Below are 12,129 nucleotides of genomic sequence, written 5' to 3'. Positions count from 1 at the left end.
TTTCTCTTTTACTTTCCTTTTTAGTTTTATTTTAGGGTTCCCTATTTTTAATGTTCATACAGAGATTTCTTTAACTGCAATACTGAATAGTTTCTTTGGTGCAAAAAACTATAATAGTACACAGGATCCTAATGAGATAATTAATAATGTGAAATAGGAAGTAAAGGGCTTCAGGTGTAGGGAAAGTGGGAAGGGTGGGAGAAAGGTAATAAAGGAGAGGACAAAATATGAGAAACTGAAAAAATGGAAATAAAGTGTTTGTAAATGGGGAGGGGAGGAGGGGGTGAAGGGAAGGCAGGGACAAGGGGGAAAAATGAGAATCAAGACCAATTATGTAAAGGTACAGAGAATCCCAATGATGAATGTAACTGTATTGTATACCTAGATTGTACCAATAAACTCAAAAAAAAAAACAAAAAAACAAACCAAAACTTCACCAAATGGAGAACAGGGATTCATGTTTTACTGAGCTGAGCATTTTACAAAATGTGTTTTTTTCTACTGGGGATCGAACTTGGGTCCTTGTGCTTGCGAGGCAGCAGCAGAACCACTGAGCTAAATCCCTGGCCCCAAAATGTGTACTTTTTGAATGTATAGAATATCCCAATGACTATGCCAGGCACTTGTCCTTGTATCTGAAGAACCGTTACCCCCATTTCTGAGGAAGGAAGTCTGAGGCTCAGAGGATGTTGTAACTGGTGGGGGACAGATGTGGACTGTGCCCAGAGCCTGGTGGCTTGACCAGCGCAATTCCCTTTGCTTACTCTGAGGCCTGACAAAATATATGTTCATCAAACCTTGTTTAAAATTCAAGGAGAAGTTGAAGATAAAGTGATCTGATGGCTTTAACAGCCTTTATCAGAAATGATTAGAAGATACATTGTTGCAAAAAAAAAGCAGATTCAAAACCTAGAAACTATACACATCATGATCTCTGATTTCAATATATTGAGACCAAGAATAAAAATTAAGCAAAAGCTCCAATCACTTAAGAAATAAAACTATAAAGCCCTCAATCCTTCTAAAACTCAAATTCATTTTTTTTATATTTTATTTGAAAAAATAATAAGAGAAGACATATAAAATGCATTTGAAATGTAGCTAAATGAAATGTACTTAAAGGGAAGATGGAGAAAAGAAAATGATTTTAAAAAATGAATAATAAAAATAAATAATGAGGTAGTCATATCAAGAAGACAAGGAAAAGGACAAGTGCAGGAGTCAAACCCTGGAAAAGAAATTATAATTGAAGTATAAATTCTGATTTGGAATATAGTGAAAAATCACAGTGTAACTGAGAGTTGGTTTTCTGGTTGTATTTCTGGAAAAATTAGCAGAAAAAGAGAAAAAAACCCAAGAAAAATAAAAAACTGAAAACCCCAGCTATGGAGTATTTTTAAACTTTCATAAAAGAATAAACAGTATGGACAAAATGGAGATGGATGTTCTACTGAGAAGCTTTGGAATTGTTCTAAGGGAGACCAAAACCCCCAAAGAAACCAATGTATTTGGGAAAATGTAAAAATAATTAGAGAATTATTCTTAAATTTATTTCAGGCCAGATAAATTTCTGGTAAGTTATTTTAAACTTTTAAGGAAAAGCTTATTTTTATGCTGAAAATATCATGGAAAAAAACTCCAATTTTATAAAGCTGGCTTAATTCTGATCTTAAATCTTTCACTGTAGTGCAAATAGAAAAATTATAAATATGCTGCTTGTGTATATCTGCAAAATTTTAAACCATGGAATCTAAGTTCAAAACTGGGATTCATGTAAGAATTTAAGGACAGTTTTGTGTGAGGAGATTTTTCTCATCAGTCATACCATTAGAGACCAGAGCAACTTAATATCAGCTAATTCTGAAATATGGTTAATAAAACTCAACACGCACATATAAATGTAAAATTCTGATCTTGTGTAATACGCTAAAATTAATAGCTTTGCCATATATGAGCAGAAAGATTATATTAAACTGGCCAGAAAATAAAATCACAATACTTAAAAGTAATGCTAGCAAAAAATGTGTACAATTCTATACATGACAAGACTCCCAAATTTTATTGAGCTGTATAAAGAAGATTCAAATGGGATACATATCATATACCATTTTATGGGACTAATGATATAAAAATTCTAATTCACCCCTGTTTACTTATGGGCTTCATAAATTTCAAAGTTCCCAAAGGGTTTTTTTTTTTTTTTGGTGAAATCTTGATAAAATGAGTCTATCGTCAATGGGCTATGGAGGAAATGGAACTAAGAAAAGAATGACAATCAGATATTTAACCTTGTAAAGCTGCAATAATCAAACCAGAAGCCCAGAAGTGACAAGATGGTGAGTCCTTAAACTTCAGGCTGTGTTGGAGTATTAGCCAGAGGTAGAATGGATGCAATCTTTTACAAATGGTGTTGGCTGGGGAGGGAGGGAGCAGAGCCTTTTCTGACTTGAAACACCGAAATAAATTCCAGATGGAGTCATGATTTAAATGCAAAAATATTCTGCTGCATTTGTAATCAAGCAAATGCAAATTAGCATATCACTTCTTCCCTGTTATGTTGGCAAATGTTTTTAAAAGCCATTTGATTTTAGGAAAATGTGGTGAAGAAAGTCCTTCACAGACTTGTGGTAGAGACTCATAAGGATTCTGCTCATCTAAAAGTATTCAAACTTTTTACCCTACAAGTTCCATGTCTTGGCATTTAACGCAGGAAAAGATAGCAAGCCAGATAGATAGATAGATAGACAGACAATAGATATGGAGACAAAATTTTACTAACACATTTTTTGCTTCAGTCATATTTATGCTGGGTTCAATAGTTGGGAATTCATTAAACATCCTTTAATCCCCATAATGAAATGTGATGTAGTCAATAAATAAAAACTTTAAAGACTAGTGACTCAAACATACTTATGATACAATGCTACTAAATTGCTGGTGCACTGGTGCACACCTAGAATCTCAGCTACTGGGAAGGTTGAGGCAGGATGCTGTTGTGGTTTATAAGCAGATGTTCCACCAAAGCCTCCTGTGCTCATGAGTGGGGCCTTTGAAAGGTGACTGAATCATGGCACTGTAGCTAAATATACTCTTTGGAGGTGGGGCTTGGTGAGAAGATGTGTGACCTGGAAAGATGTATATCTCTTCCTGGCTCCTCTGCCTGCTGTCTACTTCCTGTGTGCCATGAAGTATGCAGCTTTCTTCCAGCCAGGTCCTTCCACTAGGCCTCTAACCTTGCAAGGTTAAAACATGAGCCAAAATGAACCTTTCTTCCTTTAAATTGCAGGTGTTGGGTATTTAGATAAGGAAAGTGACTAAAATAACAAATTTGAGGCCAGCCTGAGCTGCATAGTGAGGCCATGTCCAAACAAACAAACAAACAACCCAACACAAACAAGGTGGGTACATAGCTCAATGTTAGAGCTTTTGCCTAGTAGGCGTGAGGGACTTGGACCAGTCCTCAGTACTCACCTCCTACACAAAGGATGATGCATCGTGGCAGACCCCCTTCACCGCCTTAGAACAGGCTGGAATGTGGAGCGGGCATTCTTTCCTCCACATGGAGCTCGGAGCCTGACCAAAGCCTCCTTGACTCACAAGAGCTTGTTGGCTGGTGCCGCAGGCTAGTATAGCTTCCACGCCAATGTCTGCCTCAGAGAGCGAAGTCCTGATCTGGCAAGCTGCAGGACTCTTACGTGAGACGACTGAGGCCAAAGACTATATGGCTCTAGGCTACAATCCATTCAGAGAGCTACCCCTTCCTTAGTTGTTTCAGAAATGTATTAGTGAACCACAACCGACTTTTGGTCTGTTCTGCTCCTTTTGCACGAAGGGCCTCACCCTCTTTTCTACAAGTCTTGCTTGTGTCAACTGATATCACACGATTCCATGAGTGTCCTCCTATTCTTTTTTTTTTCTTTGAACCAGGGATTGAGCTCAGGACCTTGTGGTTCTGAGGCAGGCAGCACTACCACTGAGCTAAATCCCTGGCCCCTTCCTATCCTATTCTTACCCATACTTGTGTAATCAATAAATACCGATGGTCCTGGTTGCTTGGTGTCCTCACCATGTGCTCGGGATCCTTGCCACATATTTGGTGTGTCCCATCCCTGTTCTCCGCTTTCTGTGTACGTCTTGTTTGGTCTTTCTTTTGCCTTGCACTGTATTGCCTTATAGGAAATTGAGACTTTTGGCCAGGGTCCTTGGTAATCTATAACTCAATTTTATTGTAAATATATTAAAGTATAAAAATTATGAATAAAATACAAGAAAATACTAAGTACCATCCCTATAAAATTTTAATTTATATTTTTCTTTTTTTCCTCAAATTTTTCACATTAAAAACAAACTGCTTTTGTGAATGGAAGAGGAATTATTTTTAAAAAGAATGAAACACTGAAAAAGAATTAAAGGTAAAAACTGGAGCAAAAACAGAGGAAGAAATGTAAATGTTTAACTTTTGAGGAATGGAGAACTTTGAAGATGTGAAAGAGATGGAAAAATCATAAATGCATTGTTCATAGATGTGATGCTGATTATCTAAAAGCAAAATCCAATTAAAAAGCTATCAGAAACTCGAAAAAAAAATACTTGCAATAAAATCGACAAGGCTACAAAGAGAGAAAAACAACTCCTCTCTAAATATAAAAATGGGTCAAGTATGTGAACAGGTCATTTAATAGAAGAAAGAATAAAAGTGTTTAGTAAATATAAGGTGGAAGTATTCTCAAGAAGTCAAAGAAGTACACAGAATTATGATATTTTCAAAACATGCACATGCACGACCAACATTCATAACAAGATTAAGTGAGAATGAAAAGGTGGATGCGTTTGTACCTAATTTTATGAAAAATAATGGAAAGGCAAAGTGGCCAGAAGAACCTATACTGGATATATGAACAACAGCTATTTCTAGGTGGGTGGATTAGAGCTCATTTTGGAGTCCTGTATAGATCAGTTCCAGCTAGGGCCGTCTCTGTACGGGGATGTACATATGGAGGGCCATGTCCATCTTTCTATCCCTGCAGATAGAGAAGCTTTAGGGTAACCCTGGAAATCTAAACATACACCCACTGAATAGAAGGCCCTCTATTATATTCTGTAGACTTTGCCCCAGCAAATTCTACTTTTTGAAAGCAGTTATGGTGCCTACTGAATAAGGAGTGCCACTTACGGGAGGAGGAAGGCAAGGAGAACTCGCCCTACTGGTGTGTGTCTGAGGTTTTGTGGGTTTGGAGCCTCTCTTGCAAAGCCCTGCTGTGAAATTCAGTTAGACAGTCAGGATGGGCAGGAACCAGAGCCTTGCTGGCTGGCAGGAAAGCGAGGTTCCCATGGGCTTGTATAACACCAGCGATAAACAATGCTGGCAGGCACCCGGATCCTGGAGCAGCATGCTCATTGTGTCACCGTGTGGGTGGCCGTGGTGGCTGTGTGAAGCCACAGCTGCTGTGTGCACTCACGCTCTGCTCTCCGCTGCCAAGTCCGAGTCACCCTTGAAACAACCTAGGTGCCCAGAGGGACAAAAGGCATGGAGTGTGGCCCATGCCCTCCTAAGTCATTGCCACCAGTTTAGATCCTATGAACTATGAAGAATAAGGGAGAGTCTGTGGGAGGAGCCAGCTGGGGCCCAGCCTACTGCACACTGGTCGCTGTCATTCTCCTGGGTCAATGCTTTGGGTAATCTTGAACTTGATTTTCAAGGTGAAGATTGCAAACCCAAGTTGGGGCTTTGAGACAGAGACTCATCTCTGCAGCCCCGGTTGGTTCTCCACATTGGACATGCTGTGTCTACCTTGCTTCAAGGGCTTGGTTTAAAGAGAGATGGTGTTCCATGGCTGGATGAGGCCCCAAGCGGCCATCTAGTGCATCCTTTGTTCTCTGGCAGCAGATATGCAGAGAAGCCCTGCCTGGTTGGGCTCTCAGGAGCCGTTAGAACAGAGCTGAAGATGAAGGCTGGTGAGGGCACAGAGTATGTGCGTGTGTGTACACATGCTTATAATGAAGTCACCACCTCATATGGTTGCTGTGAAGTTTAAATGAGATAACACATGGAGAATGCTTAGAACAGAGACTTCAGTGCCGTCAGTACTCGGTGTTCCAGTGCCAGCAATGATATGAGGGAGCCCTAGGGTTAGGTCTTCCTGAAGCTGCTCAAAGCCGAGACACGGCATTACGCTTCGACCTAAAGGCAAATATCTTGTAAGTGCTTGAATCAAAATTTAAATCCAGTCTGACACCATGTGAATTCTAAGCCACAATACTCTGTTGCCTAAGTGAACCAAATCGATTTAAATTTTGACCTCCTATCCATTGCGATCATTGTTACGACTCAGTGTTTCCTATTACAGTTTTAAGACGTTTGCTACTCATCTTACTCTTGGTGGATTACAGAAAGATGTCTCTTTGGGATTACTTTTCCCATATTTTATTCTCTTGGAGAGTTTGCTTAAATTTGACCTCAGTGTTTCCTACCTGATGAAGAGAGGTTTAATTCTTCACCTCTTACCTTGGACATGGTCACCATCTTCCACTCCCAGCTGCCTCAACTCCCTCCCCATTGTTTGTCACTTTCAGAGAGAGAAAGGTATCTGCCAGGGGCAAATCTTGCTTTGTACCAGGGTATGCAGCCAGGCCTGAGAAAACATACCAGGGAGGTACTGCGCAGGCAGGAGAGAATTAATTTGGCTTACTGCCTGACTGTCATCTGGTCCAACCTGATTTCCTTCGGGCGGGGGAAGAGGGCTGGTCTGTGTTTGTTTTATTGTAGAGTTCTATTCTTTTCCCTCAGGGTGTTTCTCTCCAGTCCCAAGGCTCCTGGTCGTGCTTCTCTGCACACCTGGGTTCTCATGTCACACCCCAACTCAGCACACTGCAGTGCCGAGGGGAGCACCAGGCAGATTCCCTGTCTACCCTGCCACAAGGGCTCTACCATATGAGCCTTCCCCCCAGCAGCATGCTGGCCTTATATTCAATGGCCAAATGTTGGGATGTCCAGGGGTTACCTTGAAGTTACTCTAGCAGCAGGTCAAAAAGATGGACATTTCTGTACGTGTGACCTTACAGACAGCCCTAATCAAAACTGGTCTATAAAGACTTGTCAAGTTTGCTATTTGTACAGTATTTGATGAATTTACTGAGCTGCTAGCCACCCTGCTACTCTCAGCATCGCTAGTTCCAGGCCTCTGGATGATCCTTGGAATTCGTTACATTTGCCTGCTCAGCGTGGATTGGTCTGGTCAGTAGTCAGTGGGGGTGGCCCTTGGGAAGTCCAGGGCAATGATGGGCACAACAGATGAGAGGTAGCTTTCAGTTCTGGGGCCTGGAGCTTGGGTCCGTGCCAGGCAACCTTCAGATGTGTGCTTGGTCAAGTTTTCTTGCTGCTTTGGGTTGGGGCTGAGCAAGATGATCTCTGGAAATGTTCTTTCTAGCTATAAAACTCCGTGATTCTAGGGTCTGGGAGATGTCGCAATTCCTGTCTTGCAGAGTTGCTGTAGGAACAGCATTTGGGCACAAAGAGGCTCTTAAGCAGCCTCAGGACGTGGTGGGCACCCAGAGTGTACAAGCCTTGCTCCAGCTTGAGTGTCCATGTGGCATCTCATCTGATGTCCAGTAGGGCAGTTGCCAGGGCAAGAGACAAGGCCGACTTAAGAGAGAAAACAAAGAGATCGTGCTCAGTGCCCTCCCGTGGGGCTCCTGAATCAGAGCTGGCCACTCTCTCCCACGTGTGCTTCCAGGGCAGTGACTGCTGCTGTTGGGTAATTCGTGTTCCCAGGCCAAGACAGGCACACAGTGAGAGCCTTTGTTTCGGACCTGTACGTTTCAACACAGGTTGGAAGAAACAAAACCCCAATTGATCTGAGATGAACCCGCATCTGATTCTGTGGATTGAGCTGAGGGAGAGCCTGCCTGGGGCTGAGGAGTGGTTGGTGAGTGGGGCAGTCAGGTGGTGTCAGGGCCCAGAGGCTGCTGAGAGCCACAGGAGGTGGGTGCTGGCCAGCTCAGTGTGGCTGACGTGGGGTGCACATCAGCATCTCCCCGCCAATGTGACCTTTCCGGGGAAATTCCCAGGAAGCTGGCCCTAGAAGAGACCCAAGGGAAGTGCCTTCCGGGTTTCTCTCGACTCTTGGCTGTCCAATGTCTGTCAGTTTGAGTGCTCTGAAAACTGCTGAATGAAATGTTGTAAATACTGAAGATTTATTTATCATGTTAATCTTGAGAGGGGCGGAGCTGAGCACTGATGCAAGCATTTGCAAAGGGGAGCAAGTGGGCAGCAAAAGAGAGTTCTGTGAAGGATAGCAGTGTGTGAGAGTGAGAGGTTTGGATGAGATGGGTGGTACAGGGTCTTTGTTCTGCTATGACTGGACCAGAGATCAGTGTCAGCCAATATTCTAGGCCACACAGGTGCAGTAGACTCAGAGCCTTAGTGTCCTTCTTTTCTGCCAAGGAGATAATGTGGCAGTGTCTAAGGGGTTTCAACTGGTGACTTTTATGCAGCCCCTGGTACATTTATACGGTCGAGGAAAACAAATCTGATAATTTAGTCACTTTGCCCTAGGTGTTCCCCAACCCAACCTTCCAATCCACTCTAAAAGAAGACAAGTGCAGACAAGTGTGTCTTCAAAATTCACATGTGTAATATATATTATTGTACATACAAATGTAAATATATATTATTATTCATACAATATTATATGTTTTGCCTATTTTTTGAGGGGGCAGAAGTCATCAAATCAAGGCAAATAGCACTTATGATGCTTTTCTTGGTGTATAGTTCCAGGCTGGCCTTGAACTCATCATGCAGCCCAGGCCAGCGTCGAAATCATGGCCATCCTCCTGCCTCAGCCTCCTGAGTGCTGGGATTATGGGCCTGCACTACCACACCTGGATTATTGGTGCTTTTGTGTGTGTAAAGAAACAGATTTTTACTACTTGAATGGGGAAAAAAACCTGCTGTTACTGCTTCTGTCTTCTAGAGGGAGGGGGCGACACAGTTCCTATCAGTGGGATTCTTAAAGATTTCTGGAGCAAGCAGAAAGCATGACTGAAGCTCTGACAATAATTCTGCGATGCTAAAGGGTGAGGGATAGAATAAGCGGCCTTTTGTTTAGTAAGTATCAAGTCTTTGCTCATGGAAGCGAGGACAGCAGGGTGGAAAGCTCGTTTGGTGTCTGCTTTGCACGGAGGTGACTGTCCAGCCTGGGGTGGGGGAGATCCTGAGCTCAGTGGGACCCAGAACACAGAGAAGTGGGAAGAGCCAGGGCAATGTCCAGGAGGGGTGGGTACACAGGAGGACCTAACGGGTGTGGCCGAAGGCACAGGGAGAAGCTGTCGTGGTAGCCTGGCCTTGAGGATACTGCGAAGTGGGAAGCCAAACACCCGCTTTTCAATTGTCTGGATTTCAGCCTTTTCATTCCTTTCTCTACACCCCAAACCCTTAGGATGACCTGCTTCTCACAGACCCCTCCTGGGATGGTTTTCGAGGATGAGTTGAATTGCAGTGTCTGTGTTGGTACCGAGCTGATGAAAGGGGCAAATGGATGAGATCAAAGAGTGGGCGGAATTGAAATTCGCAGCCAAAGTGACCAGGCGGACAGACATAAGGAAGATCAGGGGGGACATGAGACTTTTCTGAGCCATAAGCTTGTGTTTGGGCCAATTTTTTTTAGATCTCAGAGGGCAGGGTGACCTCAGCTGACATCCAGTTAGGTTTTAATCGTTCTGTTTCAGTTAACGTGATCTCCGTTTTACAGAGGAGGGAAGCAAAATGTGCCCAGCGATGCAGCCTTTCAGGGGTGGCTGGGGGTCAGGGTTTCCTGGTGAGGAGATCACCTGAGGGGATGAAGACACCAAATCAAAGCCTTCTCCACCGCATCAGCGGTCGGGAAGTTTGCTGGTAAGTATCTTCAGCATCGTTGACCACTTTGTCTCTGTCACAGCTCTGTAGTTCCACGGCTGTAACCCCCATCCTATCCTATGTTGTTCTATCACTCATCAGTGTTTGTAAGTGAGTGAAAGGGACACACAGACTGTTTTGGAGAGGACAGAGCACAGTGCTTAACACTGAGACCAAGGAGGGTCATCCTGACCTTTTCCTCTAGGAGTCTTTTGCTGAAATTTACATAAAACTCTAACTAGACAAATTAGCACATGTGGTCCTGGCTCCTTTTAATCTGATAGGGCCCTAAATGAAGCATCAGTTTTCCTGAACAAATCACAGCACCCTCCTAATCTCTCACGGTGTGTGTGTGTGTGTGTGTGTGTGTGTGTGTGTGTGTGTGTGTGTGTATTTGAGAGGCAAATGTAATACTCTTGTGTTTCATTATTTTGCTGTCCAGGAAAACATAAGAATTCATTTTCTTTGGGATTAAGGAACTCTCTTCTTTTGTCAGCAACATGAGGTTTTAGCAGATCTCTGATCCTGTGCTGAATAAAAATAGGGCACTACAATGGCGCGCAGAGCCGGGGCTTGAACCCAATTTGGATTAACAGGCGCAGCCATGGGCCTTCTGACCCAGATGGGCCGATCTGGGAGCCGGTGCTGAGAGACAGCCCCTGGGGACCCAGGTTTTTGTTCCCCCTAATCTGAGGCTGGTTAATGGGGGCTGAGCCTCATCGTCTGATTGATGCTCACGTGACAGGTCCGGTCAGTATCAAGCTGTCAGCCCGGTGGCTGCCATGTGCTACTGGGGGAAAATTGGGAGTGATCCAAGCCAGGAAGCTCAGGACAGCTGGGGTGTTGGCTTAGCATCCACCCCCAGGAGCTTCAGCTCCTCCTGTAAACTTGAGTCGCAGGCCTTACCAGCCTCCAGGTGCACACGGGAGGGAGGTGACATGGCAGGAGCCTGCTGGCCTGTCCCTGGGCCACTGCAGGACTCAGCGCTTCCCTCTACCCTGGGCTTCACCACGCTCCTCTCCTTGCCGTGATTTCTTAGCATTTTCCAGTGGTGACTTACGTGTCTGCTGACACGTCTACTCGTGTTGTCCCACTCCTACCCTGTCACCACACTTTTTCACCTTGTGTGAAGCAGCCCTGCTGCTTCCCAGGGTCCCCCAGAATCACGCATCCGAAAGCTGGACAAGCTCCACTGTTGCATCTCTCCCTGGGACTCCAACCTGGGCACTGGGGACAGAATCGAGCCGTGCTTTGTATTTCCTCGGTGCCCCCAGACGCTGTGCTGACCTCTACCACTTTTAATCAAACAGAAGAGCACCTGTCTCCTCACTCAAAGATGCTGGAGTCGCTGCTGGTCCTACACTCCCACTTCAGCCCAAAGCCCTCTCTGTTTCTGCCTGCTGTGCGCTGTGTCTGCATCACAGGACTTGTGTGAGTGACACAAAGTGGCATTTGATAACGTGGGAGCCCACAACTCTTGAGTGCTTGTGACTTGCCAGGTGTGTGCTGAGCACGTTTTGGGCCTTGTCCCCAGGACTCTGCAGAGCAACCTGTTTTCAGAAAGAGAGCCTCAGGGAGAAGAAGGAGCATAGAGCAGGAACGTGCCAGACACAGATTCCAGTGAAGACAACCGATTCCGGGCCTGCATTCTGAGCGACTCCCTGAAGACTGGCACGCGTAGCCCCGCGGCTGTCAGGCCTAGCTGACTTTTGACGTTGTCGCCTCAGGCTGCTCCCAGCTGCCTTGGAGATGGCCACAGGGACCCGGGGAGAGGGGCAAGAGGGGACTAATGAAAGCATGGAAAGCGCAGCCCAGGCACAGGGTCCTGACATACGACTTGCTTCCATTTCCGACTTGAACGTTCAGCTTTACTGTGGTGCCAGAGTGATTGATGCAGTAGAATTTGTACTTTGAATGCTGAATTCTGATCTCCTCCCAGGCTGGGGTTAGCGATCTGAGGCATCTTTCAAGTTGCAGCTCCAGTTCACACAGTCATGAGGGGACGCAGCCCAGGCTCTACAGTGTGCTGTGTCGGGAGCTAGGATCTCAGCAGGTTAGGTGCGGTCATTGCGCTTTCTTTCCTTTTTTTTTTCTTTTCCTTACTTTTCTCAAATAGGATTTTATTTATCACTATTAAAAATATGAATTTTAGGGCCAGGTATTTAGCTCAGTGGTTCTGCTGCTGCCTCGCAAGCACAAGGACCCGAGTTTGAACTCCGGTATCAAAAAAAAAAAAA

The 12,129-nt window shown here is 44.5% G+C and overlaps 1 long non-coding RNA gene and 1 pseudogene across 1 annotated transcript in view; one reads left to right on the top strand and one right to left on the bottom strand.

Annotated features, from left to right (window-relative positions):
* The window catches only part of LOC117285176, an 18,205-nt gene extending 6,435 nt beyond the window's left edge, over positions 1-11,770 (top strand). Inside the window, exons 2-3 of the long non-coding RNA XR_004516140.1 lie at positions 9,750-9,892; positions 11,203-11,770. This is a non-coding gene — a long non-coding RNA (uncharacterized LOC117285176). The remainder of the gene's footprint in view (positions 1-9,749; positions 9,893-11,202) is intronic.
* Positions 11,771-11,876: 106 nt separating this feature from the next.
* The window catches only part of LOC117285181, a 4,619-nt pseudogene continuing 4,366 nt past the window's right edge, over positions 11,877-12,129 (bottom strand).

The sequence above is a fragment of the Fukomys damarensis genome, unplaced genomic scaffold (assembly GCF_012274545.1).
Source record: "Fukomys damarensis isolate Sample0158 unplaced genomic scaffold, DMR_v1.0_HiC HiC_scaffold_7, whole genome shotgun sequence".
Classification (NCBI taxonomy): Eukaryota; Metazoa; Chordata; class Mammalia; order Rodentia; family Bathyergidae; genus Fukomys; species Fukomys damarensis.
Note: the sequence above shows the minus strand (reverse complement) of the source record. Positions and strands in the feature narration are given on the sequence as shown.